Source organism: Cervus elaphus, chromosome 5, assembly GCF_910594005.1.
Source record: "Cervus elaphus chromosome 5, mCerEla1.1, whole genome shotgun sequence".
Lineage (NCBI taxonomy): Eukaryota > Metazoa > Chordata > Mammalia > Artiodactyla > Cervidae > Cervus > Cervus elaphus.
This window is the reverse complement of record NC_057819.1, coordinates 27,915,917-27,922,688: the sequence shown is the minus strand read 5'-3', so window position 1 is coordinate 27,922,688 and position 6,772 is coordinate 27,915,917.

Below are 6,772 nucleotides of genomic sequence, written 5' to 3'. Positions count from 1 at the left end.
AGTGTACCCCCGGTGGGGGGGCGGGGGGGGCCGCTGCACTTATTAGCCTCGCCTCCTGCCTCCCGGAGTGGGTGACCTGGGGGTGGGGCCAGGTCTGAACAATTGGGAAAAGGCATGTCTTCCCTGGGATCCACCAGCCCAAGCCTTAGCCTATTGGTCCCTGGTTAAAGCCACAGCTTTGTGTCTAAGCTCTGGCTCAGTTCATGCAGGCACGAGGCTGCCTTCCAAGCTTAGGACCTTGGCACATCACCCCCTTCACTTCGGACCCGGACCTCTCCTCCGGAAGTAAGAACAGAGATGCAGGACCCTTAGCAGATGTAGCCGCTTTTTTGGCTGAGGCCTAAACGTGCAACCTTCTCTGGACTACACTGGATCTGTAGGTGAAGGGAAGGGCCCACACCACCTCAGACAGCTGGTCCATGGTGCGTGCCAACTCCAGTGGAACTCAGATTCCCTGTTTCTGATGAGCCACACGGGGTCAGAACAGAGCTTGTCAGCCCTAACCTGAAGAGGAGCCGCCGGACCCAGGCTTGCTGACCAGCTCATTTATAGGCTGGGCACCATGCGGTGTTTTTTATCACTTTGTGTACTTCCTGTTCCTTGACACCCTCCCCGACCACCACCACCACCCCTCCAGCATCCAGCCTACAGTGACTTGGAGCCTGCTGTGTGCTCCTATCCTGGTGGTTTGGCTGGCACTGGGCGACTCCTGTGTCCTTGGACCCAGCTCGTGTCCTCTCACAGCCTCGCTACCCAAGACCCAAGTCCCTCTTGGGCTCCTGGTGTCTATGTCAAGAGAGGCTGGCCCTGCCCACACCGCCCATCTGCTGGGCCTCCTAGGGCTGCACACCAGCCCTTTCTGGCCGGGGTCCTGGCTCCCAGATGACCAAATGGATTCCTCTTTGGGCCAGCGACCAGGAACCCAGTAGGTCATCCTAATACCACATAGCTAACAGGATTGGGGGCTTCCCTGGTGGCTCAGTGGTGAAGAATTCACCTGCCAATGCATGAGACATGGGTTCAATGTCTGGCTTAGGAAGATCCCCTGGAGAAGGAACTAGCAACTGACTCTAGTATTCTTGACTGGATAATCCTATGTACAGAAGAGCCTGATGGGCTACAGTCCATGGGGTCACAAAGAGTTGGACATGATTTTTCAGCTAAACAACAATAGGATTGGGATCATGGGCCCAGGTCTAAGAGTCCCAGCATGACATTGGTGGATCTTGCCCCAGGGGAAGTACCCCACGGAGAGAGCAGAGTAGCCAGGCCTCTACCAGTGGCGGCCCTGCAGCCAGACCAGCTCTCACACAGCAGACAGAGAAGAAACCCAACGAAGCTCAGGTTCTGAATCAGGATTGCTGCTGTGGAGCGCACCAGACAACTGACCTGTGCTCTGGAGAAAGGAAGAGAACGGGGTGGATTGGGTTTAGAAAGCCCAGGGTGGCTGGATGCAGGATCCTTCTCTTCCTGTGTATGGTGGCAGCTTCCCAGACCTCAGGTTCCCTCCTAGCAGATACAGGTGAACTGGTGGTTTCTCCACCAGTTCAATTAGAAGGCTATCCCTGACCCCAAAGCTGACGACCTGGCAGACCGAGCTTTCACCACCTTCTGGCTACTAGCACCCAGGAAGCAGGTGGGGCTGGAGAAGGCAGGCTCCAGTGTCACCATGAAGAAAGCGGACTGGCTGCTGTGGGCCAGACAGCCCACCAGAGCTCAGCCCATCCTCATTTCAGGCCTGCTCTCCCAGGCCTGACCCTAACGGGAATGTGCCACTGGGTCTCAGCTACTCTCCCTGAAAGTGCCAGCCTGGGATGGCGTTTGTAGTTCCAGCAGAAGTAAGTCGAAGGTCCTTGGGTCACAGGGGTGCCACCCAGTCTGGCCTCCGTGGCTCTGTCTCCTCATTCCCACCCCTTCCCGGCCCCTCTGTGAGATGAAGTCATGCAGAACTCACTGTGAGAGGTATTGAGGAGCGAGGCCAAGGCCGAGCTGGCGGTTGCCCAGCCTCCCAGCCAAGCCGCCCAGCACTTGCTCGGCTGTGCCACCTGCTGGCTCATTTCTCTGTCTCAAGTGGACACCCTTTCCATCCTGTCCCTTGGGAGGTGAGCAAATAGAATGCAACAGAGACGAGCTGTGTGCGTTCCCTCCCACTCTCAGCTGCCACCCCAGGCCCCGGAGAACCTGGAAGGAGGCCCAGGCCCACGGATCCACCGGCTGAAAGTCCTGACCTGCAGATGAGCCACCCAGCCAGCAACCAGGAAACAAATGTCACCATCCCAGGAATGACTCCAACCAGTAACTTAAATACAACTGTCGTAAAAGCTGTATAAACTTGGAACTCCCAAATTATAATTAAAGGTAATGAGCACTCAGGACTCAGCCCTTCTTGATGAAGCTTGCATCTGACTGCTCCTCTGCTCCCACAGGCGTCTACCTGTCTGGACTTACAGGTTCTCTGCAGTGCTGCCTTTGGTTTGGTCTGTGGACCTCACCTTTGGCAGCTTGACACCCACCACACTATGAATATTCACAACATGGAAACTGATAAATGCTGAAAATAGGGTCATTTTTTTTTTTTCTTTTTCTGGAGAGGAGGTTGTTAAACACTGTTTCAATGACATTGAAACAAAGAAGGTTGCATTTGGGGTTAGTGTCTTTGACTATGAGAAACATGCCCTTGCAAAGCCCCCACCCCTCCTTGAGCAACCCGCCCTTCCCACCCAGCCCACCCCAGGACCTTCCGAAGCTCCACTCAAAGCTGGGCCCTCGCCCGCTTCTGCAGTGGTGGCCTGGCCTCTGCCCCACTCTGGGCTCACCTCAGACCTGCTCATGGAGGGAGCCTCCCAACCAGCGTTCTAGCACCAGACTGTTTGGCTTTCTTCCTGGTGCTGACCAATCATTTGAAAGCAAGCATATCCTGACTGTTTTTCTCCCCTTCAGAATTCCAGGACAGGGCCCCTCCCGGCTTGCTCACTAGCAGAAATGTCTGATAATCACTGGCTGACTGGTCCTCGCAAAGACCCTGCTGAGACATCCCTCGGCTGGGTCTCTTCCCCGAGGCACAGGCGATGGCTCTTTCCCCTGTCTCTGTGGAGTGAATGCATCCTCTTCTTTTGTTTTCTGTGTGTTTCCTTCTGAAGACCGTGAGCCTGGAACACACCCTTATCTTTGGTGCTCCCGTGCCCACATGGAGCAGCCTGGCATGACGAGTGTGGGAAGCCGGTTTTGTGCTGATGGGACCAGGGGTTACATGGCCGTATGCTGTGCTGTGAGGGGGGTTGCTCTCAGTAGCCTTTCTGTGTGCCGGTCCTGGGGCCTGCGTAACACTCAGGTGAGGAGGTTGAAGCAACAGACATTTACAGTCCCGCAGTTCTGGAGGCAAGGTATCACAGGGCTGGTTCCCACTGAGGCCTCTCTCCTTGGCATGCAGAGAGCTGTCTCCTCCCCATGCCCTCACATGGTCGTCCCTGTGTGCCTGGGTCCTCATCTCCTCCTCTTATAAGGACACCAGTCCACTGGGTTGGGGTCCACGTATACAGCCTCCTTTTACCTTAATCACCACTTAAAGGCCCTGTTTCCACACACAGTCACATTCTGAGGTCCCCTGGGTCAGGGCTTCAACATGTGAATTTGGGAAGGGACACAGTTCAGGTCACAACACTTTGTCTTCAGACATCAAGCACCACAGGGTTTTATAAAATCAGATGGTTTTTTTTTTTTTTTTTTTGGCAAACCCCACATCCTATAAAGAATCTGCATACAATGCGGGAGACCCGGGTTCAGTCCTTGAGTCTGGAAGATCCCCTGGAGAAGGAACTGGCAACCCACTCCAGTATTCTTTCCTGGCTGGAGAATTCCAGAGACAGAGAAGACTCACAGACTACTGTCAGTGGGGTGGCAAAGAGTTGGACATGACTGAGCAATTAACTCTTATATGAGGCTTCCTTAGTGGCTCACTGGTAAAAAGACAAACAAACAAACAACAACAAAAAAAAACCCCACCTGCCAATGCAGGAGATGTGGGTTCTATCCCTGGGTCTGGAAGATCCCCTGGAGAAGGAAATGGCAACCCACTCCAGTATTCTTGCCTAGGAAAGCCCATGGACAGAGAAGACTGGCAGGCTATATATATAGTCTATGAGGTCGCAAAAGTGTCACATAAATTAGCAACTAAACAACAACATTTTATATACTATTAACAGCTTGTGGCAGGCTGAATAATGCTTTCTGCCCTTGTCCCCAAAGAAGTCCATATCCTGACCCCTGGAACCTGTGAATGTCACCTTATCTAGCAAAAGGGATTTGCAGGAGGTAAAACCATCCTGGACTGTTCAGTGAGTCCTCAGTGAATTTGCAAGGGTCCTAATAAATGGGGGACAAGAAGGTCAGGCAGAAAAAGATGTGAGAGTACTACAGGCTGAAGTGATGCCTTAGAAGTTGGAGGAAGGAACCACGAGCCAAGAGATGCACTAGAGACTGGAAAAGGCAAAGGAAACAGCTCCTTCGAGAGCCTGGAGAAGAAACATGGCCCGGTGACACCTGGATTTTGGACATCTGACCTCCAGAAACATGAGAGAACAAATCCCTGTTGTTTTCAGCTACTAAATTTGTGCAACTTGTTACAGTGGCCACAAGAAGCTAAGACACACCCCCACCCTCTTCTCCTTTGGTTTTTAGTCTTTAGGAAGGGGCCAATGTTTTCTGAAGCACTGTAGGAAGAGGTGAAGAATTCTCTCTCCCTTGAGCCCCAATGGACGCCTTAGCTAGCTGATCCATTGGCAGGGTGTGGCTGAGCCTGTGCTCTGGTCATGAGGGCTGCCAGTCTCAAGCTGCCCACAACCCAAGTCCACATGGCACCTGAGCCATCTCTTCCAACACCAGGCAGATGATGTCACCCCTCGCTTGAAACCTGCCAGTGGTCCCACCACACCAACAGACCCTGTGTGGTGTGCCCTCTCTGCATCATCTCAGACCTCTCCCACTCCTTTCCTTGTAAAACTCTTCCATAGACCTGCGCACGCCTGCTTCCTTATCACGCAAGGTCAACTCTAGTGTGACTTCCTCAAGGAAACTTTTGAAGTTTGGGATCAACATATACACACCAGGGACTTCCCTGGTGGCCCAGTGGCTAAGACCACATGCTCCCAACGCAAGGGGCTGGGTTCAATCCCTGGTCAAGGCACTCCATTCCGCAAGCCTCATGAAAGATCAAAGATTCCGCATGTCGTAACTAAGATCTGGCGCAACCAAGTAAATCCATAACACAAAAAAACACGCACACTAGAGAAGGAAATGGCAACCCACTCTAATATTCTTGCCTGGAAAATTCCCTGGTCCACGGAGTTGCAAAGAGTCGGACACAACTGAGCACCAAAGGAAAAGAAAAACATATACAAACCAGTGATATATATAAAACAGATAAACAACAAGGACCTATGTATAGCAAAGGGAACTATACTGAATATCTTGCAATAAGCTATAATGGAAAAGAATCTGAAAAGAATATATTAATATATATATGTATAACTGAATCACTTTGGTGTATACCTAAAACTAACACATTGTAAATTAGGTACATTTCGATTTTTTTAATTAAAAATAAAGTTAAAAAACAAAAATCCCAAGCACATGGTTCTCTTTGCTGTCCCACAATTACCCTCATGAACTTTTTTCTTACTTTCTTCATGTTTTTGAGCAACTCAGCTTAGGGGGCCTCCCTAAACTGCTATCTAAAATAGCAGCATGCAGCTCCACCCTTCTCTTCACCCTGCCCTTTTCTCTTCTCAACTCAGTTCTTCCTGTCCTATATTTCTGTGCTCATTGTCTGTTCCTGCGATGGAATGTAAGCCCCATGACAGCAAGGATTGTGTATGGCATCTAGCACGGTATACTTGGTATATAGTAGACCACAATGAAAGAAGGAAGGAAGGATGACGCAGTGGAAGCGGCAGTCTGTCCCATCCTAACACACTACCAGTTTTGTGAGTTATCACTCTAAAGGTCTGCTCTTCTCCACACAAAGGAAACTGGATCAGAGCAGGGATCTTGTGTCTCCTGTACCCCTCATGTAAACCCCCACCTGAGAACACTGACCAGCACATTTGAGGCACTTGAATGGGTCCATCCATGGATTAATGCATCATAAAATGGTGTATATCCAGACAGTGGAATTACATAGCCATAAAAGGAGCAAAGTTCTGATACACATCAAGCATGGATGTATCTAAAAACATTATGCTAATTAAAAGAGAAGGCAGTCACAAAAGACTGCATAGTGTGTGAAACTTTTTATATGAAATATCCAGAATAGGCCAACCCGTAGAGAAAGATAATAGGTTAGTGGGTCTCAGGGGCTGGGAGAAGGAGGAATGGGCAGTGACTGCATGTAAATGGATTAGAGGGATCCTTTGGGGTTTATCAGAATGTCCTGAAACAATTTGTAGTAAATCTCGTGTACTTACTAAATGTGATGCACCCAGTTTATCTACTAAAATTTAGTGAGTATAACTGAATTCATCAATACTTAGAAATCACTGAAGTGCACACAGAGTATAAATAATGTATATGGTATGTAAATAATACTTTAGTAAAACTTTTATAATGTATTAGATTAGTTTTTTCTTGTGTGTGGATATTCTATCAATTTAATATATAATTAGGCTCATTTGTTTCCGTTTGTTTTTAAATTCAGTGTTTGTCGTACCCTAATTGCTAATTTAATTATTTCCTCAGTTTCCCCCACTGGTTGTGTCATACGTGGCTGTGGTACTAC